The sequence below is a fragment of the Catharus ustulatus genome, chromosome 1, assembly GCF_009819885.2.
Source record: "Catharus ustulatus isolate bCatUst1 chromosome 1, bCatUst1.pri.v2, whole genome shotgun sequence".
NCBI lineage: Eukaryota > Metazoa > Chordata > Aves > Passeriformes > Turdidae > Catharus > Catharus ustulatus.
This window is the reverse complement of record NC_046221.1, coordinates 131,535,149-131,549,687: the sequence shown is the minus strand read 5'-3', so window position 1 is coordinate 131,549,687 and position 14,539 is coordinate 131,535,149.

Genomic DNA, 14,539 nt, shown 5'->3' with positions numbered 1-14,539 from the left:
TTCTCGTTATCTTTAATGACAGATAGGAAAAGAGCAGCTTTGCCCACTTAATACTAAGTAGTTACTGATGAACAGGTTCCTGGAAAATTTACAGTGCAGACAGGGATTAGTTACACCAAGCTGGGAGGCTGAAGAATTTAGACAGAGACAGACAAGTAGTATCTGTTCACTGTCAAATTGATGGCTTTTTAACGTTTAATCTGGGTAAGTATATTTTAATACTCAAAACATACAGGGTTAGAGGTCAAATAGAGAATTTGTAAAGATAAGGCATATTTCATGTGCAAAATCATTCAGGATCTGTTAAGTGTAAGAGAAGATTGCTTTTTACTGAACATTTGCTCATGGGCCAAGAAGCTGCAAAATATGCAATTTGTTATAAATTTTTATTAAGTAACTGCTGAATATTATCCAATACAGTCTGTTCTTTTGAAAAAAAATACGCATGCAGCATTATTATCAAGAGAACTGCTTCATGGAATTTCTTTTTGATTCTTCATTCTGAACAGTTACTATCCACCATAAAATAGCTCTATTAAAATGGTTAGCTTCAGGTTTGAGGCCAACCACACAGAACTATAAATGTGGCTGGTTGAAATATTGAACAATTTGCCCAGATTCTGGCTAATCATGTAGCTGCATGCACACACTTGGGAACAGAAACTACAAGCATCTTTGTTCTCCATGAGCTTTGACATCACTTGAAAGTAAAGCTTTAACCTAATGGGAGCTCAGTGTGGAATCAGGAGTATACTGCAGTGACACCTGGTGTTTAAAATAAAATTAGTCCCTGTGAAGTGTGGCTGACAATTTACTTTTAATTGGGTATGTATTCACTCAAAGACTCCCAGTTCATCCTGTGTTCATGGAGCATAGCATTATGTTGAACTAGAAAGCACTGGAGCTAAAGAGTGGCTTGACATTGCTTCCTAGAAAATGTGTCTGACAGATTTGTTTCAAAAGCCCAAAACTGCAATGACATGATCTTCCTAGCACTGTAGTTGGCAAGATACTGTAGCACTACTTCTTCTCAGTTGGCTATTACATAAATGAGATTGACCTTTCGTGTAACTCACACGACTGGAATTTCTGTGCAGCCTTTGTGGAAGGGCTGATAGGCAAGAATAGAGAACTGTCAGTTCAGGCAGAAAACAGGGATCCTGTGTGTGTCGTAGTGCTAGAAAGCATATTAGAGCTACAATAGATTCTTCTGAAACAGCTCCTGCTAAAGAGCTTATTGACCAAAGTATTCAAGATCTGCATATTTACAGATATGACTGAAATGGCATGTAAATCCCATTGTCAGTTAATGTAGTTAAGGATTATCAGGAAAATGTAAGATAATAATGAGGATGATTATTATTAAGGATTTCAGTTTGTCACAAAATGACATAAAAGTAAGATCTGGTAACAATCTCTAATTTGAACTGATGAACTATTTCTATTATGCAAAAGGTTTGTGTCACCTATTTTGAAAACCATGTACATGCTCCCCATTTATGGAGTTAATTCTTTGCAAGGGCAAAACTCTTAAGGCTAGCATTCTGGTTTTCCTTTATGCCACAAAATTCTGTTAAGGGGTTGGCTGAACTACCGAAGTCAGATTATCCTAAAAGTCACTATTTTTTTCTTTCCTTTATTTTTCTGGAAAATTATGGGAGCCTGTAAAAACAAACAAATAAACATGAACCTGAACTTTCTAAGGCTGCACTTAGGTTGCATGTCAACCAGCAGAGAGCCAAATCTTGTCCAGCAGATACCTGAAGGATGGCACTCAAACTAGCATTCAGATATCTTTCTAATTTCTCACCTGCAGCTTATTTTCAGCAGCAAAGTACAAAGGAAAAAAAGGATCTGGGCAAAATGAAGTCTGGATGGGTTCTGAAGGAAGCAAATAGCTACTGCTCCAAGTAATATAATGAGTCTTGCAACCCAGCAGCAGAACCAGCACTCTGCAGTTTCTAGGTTGGAGCATTGAGGCTGTCACAGACTGGAGAAGAGAGTTATCAGTAGCTTGCCTTTAAAACACATAATTCCTTGAGTACTCTTTTAGGTTATTTTGGAAGATAGCAGTGACATTTGCTTTCCCCCAGTTTTCATGCACCTCTCCAAGTCACTGTGATCATCCAAAGATAATCAAAATGCAATGACATGAGCCAGCTCCCTCAGCATTTTTGGGTGCATCTCACTGGGGTCCGTGTTTAGTTTGCTTAAGTATTCTGTAACCTGATCCTCTTCTACCTCCTGTACCTGTTCCTTCCTTCAAACTTCCCCTCTGTCTCCGGGTCCTTGGATTGCTGAAGGCGGATTTTCCTAGAAGAGACTGAGGTGAAGAAGGCATTCAGTACCTCAGCCTTTTCTATGTCCTGTGTCACCAGGGCTCCTGCCATCTTCAGTAGCAGCAGGGTCACATTTTCCCTAGTCCTCCTTTTGTGACTGACATAACTAGAGAAAGCCTTTTTGTTGCCTTTGACACCCCTCACCAGATTTAATTCTGCTTGATCTTTGGCTTTCTTGTGTCTTATCTGCTTGGACAGCATCTCTATATCCTTCACAGGTCTCCTGTCCCTGCTTTCACGTCCTACATACTTTTGTGTTTTAATTTTGTCAGAAGCTCCTTGTTCATCCATGAAGATCTCCTGGCATTTTTGCCTGACTTCCTGCTCCTTAGGACAGACCCCTGTTGACCTTGGAAGAGGTGAAGCTTGAATATCAATCAGCTTTCTTGGATCCCTCCAAAGCCTTATCCCTTTGGACTCTTTCAAGCAGATCCCATCCAGCCACCTCATTCACCAAATAGAGGATTTTTGTGGAAAAGTGGTATAGTGACCTTATTATAAGTGACCTTATTATAGTGACCTTAATTGCTTGATCAGGTGTGGAATTTTTTGCCCACAGAAACTGTCTCAGTAGCTGTAAGCATAAAAAATGGCACAAACCTGTATGAATAATGTGAATGTATTTGTAAATCTGAAGTTTCTTTCCCTCCAGATTTTGCAGCTTAGGTACACGAAGGTTTGGTACATGATTGAAAGATGTTGATTGCCACTCGTCTGTGACATGCCTGCAGTTGACACTATAAAGACAGATAAGTGGAAAGATAAGATTACAAGGCTCCTGTCCTTTATAATTTTCAACTAAAATACTCATTGGGCAAATGAGTGTAAAGAGACGAGTGGGAGTGAAGTCCATTCTCTGTTGTTCATTGTAATAGGTTTTTTATAATACTCTAAACAGTGAAATTACTTTTTTCCTATGGCTCCCAAATTCCCACTAGGTTCTCCTGTTATCCAATGCACGTGGTGTCTGGCAAGGCTCCTAGCCCAGGCACAGCCTGCTGCTGCAGCCCATGTTACCAGAATATACAGCTGGCTCTGGCATATGGGGTAACATTCCCTAAGCTGCCTCAGCACAGCTCCAGCCTTGGTCCTGGCAGCTCCAGCTCCAAGCCTCAGCTAAGGAGCCTGCACAGAACCAAGCAAGCCTGTGCAGACAGAGCTTTTATGTCTCTGCACCAGCACTGCAGTTTGGCCACAACCTAGGAAATCACCCCACATAAGGAGATAAATAGGTGGGTGTATTTCTTTAACTATGTGTTCTCTAACTATGCATGGGTGTCAAGGGGAGAGGAGAAGACTGAGAATCGCAGGTTTGAGACCACGTAACTTCCCTTGTCAAAGCTCTTATGCACCTTTCCTCTTGGAATGGCCTATAGTGAAAATTGACCAGAAACTCAAGACAGAAAGATTTCAGGTTGGTCAGTTGTGTGGTTCACAGAACAAGAGAGTTTGGAAGAGAGGACTGTCCCACTGGAAATGTGTAAGCTGGAGGCAGCACCACGATGAGATGCTACAGCAAGAGGAACCACTTCAGGAAGGGAACATGGCCTGGGGGTTATCCTGCGCCTTTCAGCCACATATATGACAAAATTAAATCCAAAATTACTATCTTGGTGCCTGGGATGGCTGTATAGGCACGTTCTTAATAAATTAAGTAATTTTAGGTAAATCTAAAAAGACCCCTTCAAAATACAAATTTACTTTTTGGACCCAAGATGAGCAACTTTCTGTTTGCTTTAAAAAAAACAAAACAAAACAAAACCAAAACACTTTAACAAGTATGGAGGACACTCATGAGGCTATGCTAGCCCTAGATGGTTACCACAGAATAAGAGCTGAGTGTTTGGGTTCCCTGCACCACTAATGGAGTTAGGTGACTTCAAAGGAGTCTCCAACAGGCAATGTACTGGTAACAAACTGCTTGAGGACTGTCACTAAGGAACACAGAGGATGATATTAAGGGTTTGCCCACCCAATGTAGGATAGGCAGGTACTTCCTGGCAGTCATCTTTCACAGACACAAACCATTCCAGTATGTTCTGACAGTTAGTATCTTGAAACCTTTGTGTTGGGTGAGATGATGACAACTACTATTTGTAGCATGAAAAAATTAGCCCGAAGAAATACTTAGCACATGTTCTCTTCTGGAGAAGTGTAATATGAACTCATTCAGAGACTAAGCAACCATGACCGCATCCGTATGGGAAGCACATGTCCTTTCAGTTGAACACATCTCCATTTGTGCACTATTGCCCTCTTGGCAAATCTGCATAAATCCAATGCTTTAAAGCATGTGTCATCTCCATTATAGTATGGTGGGAAATGTAAAGTGCTGGGTACACTTTAGGCTGCATTCAGAACTGATTTAGAGGAGTGCTTGAACTCAACTGAGATTAATATCTGACCAAGCCAGGACATCTCTCATGGATAATACTGAAGTCCAGATTTCCTTCTGGTATTTCAGAAATAACAACAGAAACTGCATCTTCAGGGATTTGTCTCCAGTGATGCACATGCAATTTTCATACTGTGGGAAGAAGAAAGTTGCACCACTGACACCCATACAGCGGTATTTGAGGTGCAGTTAATTCATGATTAAGTTAATTCATTTATTCCTCTATAAAGTACATTTGCAACAAAGGAAAAGAATGAGAATGCTATCACATCACAAGGGGTTCTTGCTACTTATTCTTCATAGACACAGAGATAGTTTAAGGTAGGTGAAAAAATTGCAGAAATTTTCATCAGACAGACTTTGCCAACATCTGCCATGTTACCACACCCAGCTTGTGGATTTGACACCAAAGGCCTATCAAGTAAGTGCTGTTGCCTGTTTGCCTTTCCTCACCACACAAAAAAAATGTTCTCTTTTTCATAGAAAGCTGCAAGCCCTTGGCATGATTGGCTCTGAATCCATCCGTGGTCTCCACAGGGTCCAGAACTTCCAATGTTCTTCTTCCTTGTATGTAGGTTTTGGGGCCCCCTCATAGCTTTTCTCAGGGCTGTTTAATTTACAAATTGTACTCCCTGCTGGGGCAGAAATAAAAAACTTGCCATTAAGTTGCCTAATTCCCTAACTCACTTCTGTCTCTGATGAACAGATTCAGACTTTCTGTTTATACAACATGCATTCACTCGTAGGAACAGCCACTAGTAAGCAACTTCTGTTCTTGCTCATTTTACTGAGGTAATATTTGTTCTGCAAGGGATGTAGCCCCTCACTCCAGTGACCACAAAAGAAGCCATGTGTCCCAGAGGCAATTTTGGACTACCAGGGGCATCCAGGAAGATTGCAAAGTGTTCTGCTCCTAATGGGAAGAAGGTGAGTACTGCAGGGTACAAGGAAACTCTATTGTTTGTGCCTGATGGGGTGGAAGAGCCAGAAGGGGAAGAGGAACAATGGGGGACAGAATGCAGTTGGGATAATTTTTATTTCTAAGATTGCAAGGCAGAATTTCAGTCTTGGGTTCTGGAAGATACGCAAGGCAGCAAGCACCCTCCATACAGATGTCTCCGAGTTCTGGGAGGTTTTAAGTTCAAAACAGTGACTTCAGCATTCAATAGCCCTGGCAAGCCTTGAGAGGAAGATTTTGGCATTTGTTAAAGATCTCAAAAAGAGGGGGAGGGAGACTGCTGCCAAAAGCTCTCCATTTTGAACTTAGTTTTTCTCAGAAACTCAGTTTCTATTGCTGTTAATTAAAGCTGCAATTTCTATACCCGAGGGAAAAAAAGAAGCAAAGGATAGGGAAAGGAAGAGGCTCTTAATTTTGAACAACTTGCATTTCTTGCATTCCCACCCTTAGGTTTTTGATGGTACATTCTTAATTGAAATAATTATTAACTGTGCTTCTCAACTTGAGTTTGGTTTAGGCTGTAACAAAGGCATTTTTGGCAATTAGGCTTAATCTAGAAACTGAAAACAAAGCTCAGTGTTTCTTAAAAACAAACAATGTTTTTACTGTTTGTTAAGGGAGGTTGGTTTTTTTTTTCCCTCTGCTGCTATTTTGAGTTCTAGCATGTCTATTGTACACAGGCTGGAGCGTTCACTCTGGTTGTTTACAACAATTTCCCTTGTGTTGCCAGGCTTTTCTTCTATGAAGCATAAATTTGTAGGCAATGTACAAAACAAGCTGCAGTGTAAATAAATGGAATATGTGTGAAAAGTGTTGGCTCAACATCCCTCAAATTTGTCTCTAGCCCTAAAACTGTCATGAGAGCATTAAACACTCATGAAAAGTCAAAAGCACAGTAGGTACCTCCTTGGATTAAATTTTAAAGGATCGCTTCATTTGTGCAAATTTGGAACTGAAAATATTTCTCTAATTTCCGTATCTTTAGGGTAGACTTTGGTGGCTGCCCAGATTTCATTTTGGGTCTGCTGAGCTCACTTGCAGTCACAGCTGTTGTTGCTATAAACATGCCTGAGACCAGTGATTTTAGCGCTGGAAGGAGACTTTTATGGTGCAGTAGCTGGAGATTGTTTTTCTGGGGCAACCACGTGTGGCTGGCCACATCTGGGAGCTAATAGGGGAGAGAAGCACTTTGTACCATTACATCTTCATGTTCTCCACAAAAGGTCTATCTCCCTCTCTTGATGCACACCTGGGAGAGCCACATGGTCATAGGACAAAATCAATGATTTTCTGACTCTTATTTTTTGTAGGAGTGGGTTAAGCAATACAACATTTTACTGTGATGCTGCTACTGTGGAGAAACAACCAAAAAGTGAAGCAATGGGGAGTGTTCTTATTGTCAGTACCCTCACCCTCAAAGATGGCTTGGTACGTGGCTACAGTGCGTCCCCCCAGCCATGTAATCCATCACATACACATCAGAAAATCTGCTATGTTAGCGCAAGTTTAGATGCATAACACGAGGGACACTCAAGAGAAAAGCTTTGCACAAAATGATATTGGAAAAAAAATACTAAAGCACTGAATCATACGGTTATATTGCAAATTCTCCCTACTAGCTTCGTGATCAAAATCAGAGGCCAACAGACAGGAGCTTGTGTCACCCTGTGCTGTGCCCCTTTTCATAGCTGTCACATGCTCATTCCTGCAAGCCTGGGGACAGCCACTGAAATCCTTCCTGATAGCTACTGTGCAGACACATTTTCATTTCTTGTCATAATCAGACTGGTGTAAAAATTAGCCAAGAAACACAGTTCTTGTGAATGGTTGTCTTATCTCCTCCACATGCTAACAAACACCTTCCCAGAATCAGTGAAAAATCAAATGTGCCACCACAAGTGGACAAGAACTCTGTCACATATTTAAAATATAGGAAATTGGTTACAAATCATTATTAAAACATAAGGAAAAAAGAAGGTATTAACAGGGCTTATAAATTTCTTACTAGTATGGATGCACTGGTAAGAATTGCCTCAACCTGAGCAGAGATTGAGGGCAATTTCCGAATGCCCAAAAGTAGTCATTGATGGAATTGCCTTCCTCTGGATCTGAAACAATTAGGCTGGCCCCCAATAGGGTTCAGTAACCAGAAATGGTGTTTTGTTAGACTGTATGATCACACAATGTAAGATCCCTTTCTATTTCTCAGTTGCTTAAGAGATGGTTAATAGAACTATCCAGTTTTCTGATGAGCTGCTGAAAAACTGTGCTCAGGACCTCTGAGAAGTGGCAGTTGTAAAGCATCTTAAAGCGCCCTAAGAAAGAGGTCAGCTGCACTGTGACACCTAACATGAGAAAGAATCAGGGCTGCTGCCCATGGCATTTCTGAAATAGAACATGTACATATGCTATACACCCAAAACTTTACGAATAACTCAGATTTTCTGAAAGGCTGCAACAGATCCTGTGGTTCGCAGAGGTGTAGAGGCACTGTGTATGCTGCATGGCTGATCTGCCCGCGTGCTGGAGATAGATGAGTTTGAGCAAAAGAAGAGCTGTTTTGTTTAGCTCAAATTGACATGGATTTTCGGTGCATGTTTTCTCATGTTAGTCCAGTTTCCTAACCAGAGTTCTACTCATCTCCTCAGATGAATGCTGTAATTTACTTTCAATATGCACTTTTTCTCTTTTATTGAAAGCTAAGACGGGAGATTTGCTTCTGGAGAGGAGGAAGCTTTCCAGAAAGGAACTGCAGTGAATTGTTTGAGGAAGCCAGTGGCCTGCCAAACTGGGGATTTCAAAAGCGAAAGAGAAATGGATTCCTCCTCCTTTTCCTTACTACTAAGTCTAAAAAAAAGAAAGTTCAAATCATAGTGAGACATATTTCAATACTTATTTTAAGTCTATCACTAAATCATTCTATTATTTTACACTTATAAGAGCTATTCAATTAGCAGTGACCTGGTAAAACAGATTGATTTCTCTAGGTAACACTTGGTGTGGTTGAGGAATACAGTAAAACTGAGACTAATTTGCTGTGAATGCTAGTGCACTAGACCATGAGGCTCCATGTCAGTAGAAAGCTGCATGTGACATGCAGATTACAGGCTATTTTTTATTGTCAAACTCAATCCTTCATTCAAACAAATACATGGTCAGAACCCTAATTATTTCTGTTAGAAGCATTACAGCTTGTTATAAAGGGGTATAAAGTCTTTCTCTGCAAATTCTTGATCATCGCATTACAATTCCAAACCATATGTGAAATACACCATTTAATTTACAGCCTGTTTCTCTCTATGTGGGCTCTGATTAAAGAATCATCAATCATTATAGAGTATTAGCCTTACAATGAGCCATGCACTGGTTGTTTTGTTTTTTTCCACTCTGGTCTGAAATTAATGCCATTAGTTTTTTCCTCATTATCTCCTGTTCTTCATAATTGCTAACAGGCAAACTGGAAAATCTTGCCTTCAATCATCTTGCTCTTTTCAGCAGTGGGAACTTTGGGCAGATACAGTAACAATCCTTCTGGCTTCATCTAGTACTACAAAGTTTCATGGAGAGGTTTCAAAATTCTTCATTATCATGCAAATGTTCTGTGCATGCATTGGAAGCTGCTTCCCTGACTGTAACTGTGAGTGGAATTCAAGTCTGATCAATGGAAAAATTTCTACAGGCCTAGCGCCTGTTGGTACATGTCTATGTGCAGAACTTGTGGCTTATAATTAGGCTTTGAGGGAAGAAACACAGCAAAACAGTAACATTTCTTACCATTGCTGGCATCTCTAGGCCAGGTCAGAACACTGGAATCAAGGTAGCTGGGACATGATTAGAACTCAAGGATTAGAGGTCTACGGTTTTTTACCCAGAATGGAAATGCTGACAGCTGGAAGATGTTTTAACTAAATCTATAAAGGGGACAGGATTTCCACATGTATGTGGAAACCTGGGTCTGGTAAGAAGAGCTGGAGGTGGTGGCTACCTGAGAAGAAAAGATCTGGGTCACCGTACAGCAAAATGTCTATTTGAGTACAAAAACAAGAGCCAGTTTTTAAGGCTTTATAATGCTATAACTTTATAATGCTACAAATCCCACCAAGCAAGATTTACTACATCTCTGGGCAAGTGATGCAGGGTGACCTCACATTGCTGGGTGGCAGATACCACCTTTAGTGAAACCTTGCCCTAGATTTAATAGCCCAAGGCCAGGTATCTTTCCTGACCAACATCATGAACAGCAGGTGGAAGTGATCCGTGGCTCACAGCTCAGGCTGATCTGGCACTTGGAGCAAGAGAAGTGACAGCAATTCTTTCGGCAGGCTGCTTTCCCTGAACACAGTCTTTGTGGCTTATTGCTGAGTGTAACACAGCACTGACACAGCTTTCTTGAAAGGTTTTTATGCCACCCACCTTGGTTTTGTGTTGCTGATGTCAGAGTGTGTTATGTACAGAAATAAAGGCCCTGGCTGATCCACTGAATCCATCAGTGTGAATTTTTACTTCAGAGGACAGTACAGGTCTTTGGAATGCAGGCAAAGATATGAGTAGGACATATCTTCAAAGATTCACATAGAAAAAGTTTCTGAAATACTATGAATTAATTATATCCTTTGGTGTTTATAGATTGGGAGTACAACAGCCAAATCCTGAACTAGGAGTAACTTCATCGTAGAGAAACTACCAAGATCTATTTGGGGTTTTTTCAGCCTTTCCTAATACTTCTCTTACCTATTTTATGTCTTTGTTGGTTGATTTGAATCTTCTGTAATCTGAGCTCTGAACACTGTTGCTTTTACTCTTCTAAGGAAGTCAGCTCAGTACATTTCTTTAGTTTAATAAGGAATTAACCATGCTCATCCATTTTCTGAAACTAAACCTAGCTTTGGAGATTAATTGCTGTTTTCCTGGAACAACTAGAAGAGAAGTCTACTGCTTGATCTGGCAGCAACACAAGGCTTTTGGAATCTGTCCACTTCTGGAAAATTTAGCCCAGTGTTTTTTAAGGGTCTATCACTTTCTGACTTGTATATCAAGACAAAGTAATACTCCTTGTCTTAAGAAATTTTCAGAAAAGAGAAAAATGTCTTTGAGAAAATTTTAAATTTGTCATTTCAGGATCCTGCTTTATTTATAAGCTTTTGTCCAATGCATTGAAAAAAGCAATATCATAAATGTCAATATAAGACATTGTTTAGCCACAAGGTATTTCTTAGTAACATTAACGACAATAAACCCCAAACTGAAAATAAAAGTGAAGAGGTGAAAGAGAGTTGTATTCAAGGATTAAAACCACAAACAAATCTGTTTATGTATCTCAAAGCAACAACATATGAGTAAAGAGAAGTTTTCAATTTAAATCCTTTTGAATGAAATGGAGAATCTAACAGCAATGGGAAGCAGAACTACTAAGGTATTATCCATTCAAAGGCAAGAACATGCATGAAAATGACTACAAAATCCATTGTCACAAATGTCTTTGAGATCAGTGAAGCGGAGATATTTAGTGACTTGGCATTGCTCAAAACCCACTAATCTCCATGAGCAGACTGAGATTCAAAGCAGACCAGAGAGCAACCCTTTGTTCATCATAATAAAGAATTTGCTGTATTCAAATGAAGTCACAGCAAAGTGGATGCGTGCCAGTGCAGCACCAGTGTTCCAAGAGAAAGGCGAGCTAGGAAATTATAGACCCTTCATCTCAATGTCTGCAATTTGCAAAATAAAGGATACAACTGAGGAGAACATTAGCAAAAAGCATGTGCAAAGGAGTATCATTCTCTGTAATCTACTTGTAGGTAACCAGCAAGGTTAGGTGGTGTCAGTTAACTAATCTTTTTGAAAGGACTATGCTACACTTTAGTTATTAAAATTAAAACACTCAAAATAATTCGTGTAGCAGGCTTACCTAATGCACTGTGGTGGAAGAGGTTAATTCTCCTCTAAAATCAGTGCTATTATTCTATAAGAACTTGAGCAAATTGGTAATCTAGGTCCCAAGTCTCCTAAATTTTGGTTTTGTAGACAGCTGTACTGAGCAGCACAAAGAGCAATGTGATCACAAAATACAGACACAAAAGGATCCAAACTTTTAACAACAGTTTTATCAAGTATCTTCAGTACACCTACCTGTGTCATGTGTAATTATCCCAAGCCTCTTTTACAAGGGTGTCTAGTCCTCTTCTCTGTCCCAGTAAGCTGTCCATGAAGAAGAGTTGTGTTCAAGGAGAAATTGTGATGAAATAAGTATTAGAAACAAAATTCTTGGCTTCATCCGCATCCCTGCTATTATTCACTGTCTTGGGGCTAGTCTCCCATTCCTACTACTTGATCTTCCCGCCCTTCCCCTCTTCTTCTGCTTCTTCTTCTGCCTTCGTTTTCCACTTTTGTGTTTATCCAAGGATCATGTTACAAATTCAAACAAGGCAGTAGATGCTTCATTAGTTCTAGCTCACCTGAAACTCTTTTATCTTGCCAACTACCCCAAACTTGTGCATTGTGTTAACACCTTTTGGCCAAATATCTTCAATACCAATAGGACAAAAAGCCTCCAGGAAGGCTTGTGCTGGCTTCCCCCTCCGCTCTGCTCCTTCCTGCTGCTCCATTCCTCCCACAATAAAGCCTGACTTGACAGTTCATTCAATTGGAAAAAAAATATATACACAAAGAAGTTTGTTCTACAAACACCTGAAGCCTTTGTATTTAGTAACATGTTGGTACCCGCAAGGTTTTCTTTTTGCTTACATAAATCATAGATTAAAATACAACACACCTCTACCAAAGGAAGAAGAGCTGAAGTGTTTCTAAAAAAGCCAAACCATTTAGAAACCAAAAAATTAATTTCAAAGACTTCGAAATTCAAGCCAAAACATTACAGTTGAAAAGATAATTTAAAAAAAAAAAAAAAAAAAAAAGCTAAAAACAAACTTAAAACACCATCACTTTAAAATTCAGTTTTTGTTTTACAACACCTTCGCTCTGAACACAAAACCAAAGCCCTAATCTCCCGGAAGAGAAACGAGTGAGATGTAGTACATGGAATTTAAGACCTCTTCCTGATTCCCAGGGGGGTTGCTGCAGTTCAATTGAACTTGGCCACAGCCATCAGCTGCGACCTTGACTGCATTTCACATTACGTGTATTGTACCCAAATCCCACCTTACACTTGTATTATGCTTGTAAAGCAGGTGGTTGCTCGAGTACAAGTTGTCCCAAACGCGTTCACGTCAGAGGGTCCCTGGTTATCAATTTTAGCTCAACAGTCATGAGGTGCGACAGATCCAAGTTTGGGTCACTTAACACATTCGCCGATTTCTGAGCTCTTGCATGCAGGTTTCTAAACTTTTTTTTCCCCCTCGCAGAGGGTGATTACAGTGACTTTATTTGGGTATTTTTTCTAAGGAAGCCGAAAGTCTTACACAACCCTCCGCGGCGTAAGCAGCGGGGGCTTTACGGTGTTTATTTATAACCCGCTGTGGCACCGATCACTGCAGAGCCCGAACCGCACGGGGCCACGGAGAGGGGCAGAGCGGAGGCGGCTCCTGGCGGGGCTGCTCGGAGCCGGGAGCAGCGCCCGCCTCCGCCACCGCGTAGGAAACACGCAGGACCCACCGGCGCCGGGACGCGGCCTCCTTCCCCCCCGGCGGCCCGGCCCTCGGGCCGCCCCTTCCGAGGGCCCGGGCGGGGCCGGGGCCGTCCCGGCGCCGCGGCCGCGCTGCCCGCGCCCCTCCCGCGCAGCGCCGGCGGCCCCGCGGCCCCGCCGCGCGTGTGTGCGCGCCGCGCTCCGCCGGCAGCGGCTGCGCCAATCCGAGGCAAAAGCCGAACAGGATCGCGGGCGGGAGCATGGAGCGGGGGCCGCCGCGGCTCGGCCGGCCCTCAGCGCCCGCCGCCGTGACAGCCAGGGGCGCGGAGATGGCGGGGACCGCCCGCTTCCCTGCCGGTCTGCTTCAGCTGTGCCTGTGCAGCTCCGAGCGTGTGGGACTTGTTTGTTTACTCGGGGTTTCGCTTCATGGAGGAGAGCAGGGTGGGAGAGGCAGGAAGAGGTCAGCCGCGTTTGCACATGGGGAACGGGACAGCTTGATCCCGAAGGAGGACGGACGAGTAAAGCGGAACAAACAGCCTGGTTTGGCCATCCAAACTGTCCATTTTTATGGACACTCCCAAGGAGTTCACTGGAAGGACAACCTCCAAAGTAACTTCCATTTTTTTCAGGGATCTTCCCTGAAAAAACACCCAAACAACCAAACACAACCAAACAAAAAGCTCCATCAGCACCAAAAATTAGCTTTTATGAACCACTGCACTCACTAGGAAACAGGAACATGTACAACACAGAAAATATCTCCTGCCTCTCCAGCTAGCAAACTGGCTTGCAGCTGATTGATGAAGGAATCTTTGAGGTGTAGATAATCCTCAAGTTATCTTGGTGTTTCCCTTGGCTATCTGGTGTTTCCCTTAAATTTTGGTTAGTGGTGTTTACTTGGAGCCTTGTCAGTGTGATATGCAAGCAAAAAAAATGCGGAGTGCTTTTTTTCAAAGGAAAGTGTTCATCTCCAAGATAAAGAATTTATGCAAATAAAACTGTCTTATGATAGGTAGCAAGATGATCAAAATAAAATGGTACCCATTGCTTAAATGATTTTTATTGCTGGTGTTGACTGGCAGCTATGTAGATTTTTGCTGCCTCTGCAAATTCAGGTTTGACTTTCGGAATCAGTCTGAGTTACTTGACCCTTCACTGACTAAGAGGAAGTTGTCATGCCAATCTTGCAGTTTTCTTAGTATATATTTAATCTAATTTGCAGGGGAAGTTCCACCTGAATTAAGACAATTAATGAATACACTTGC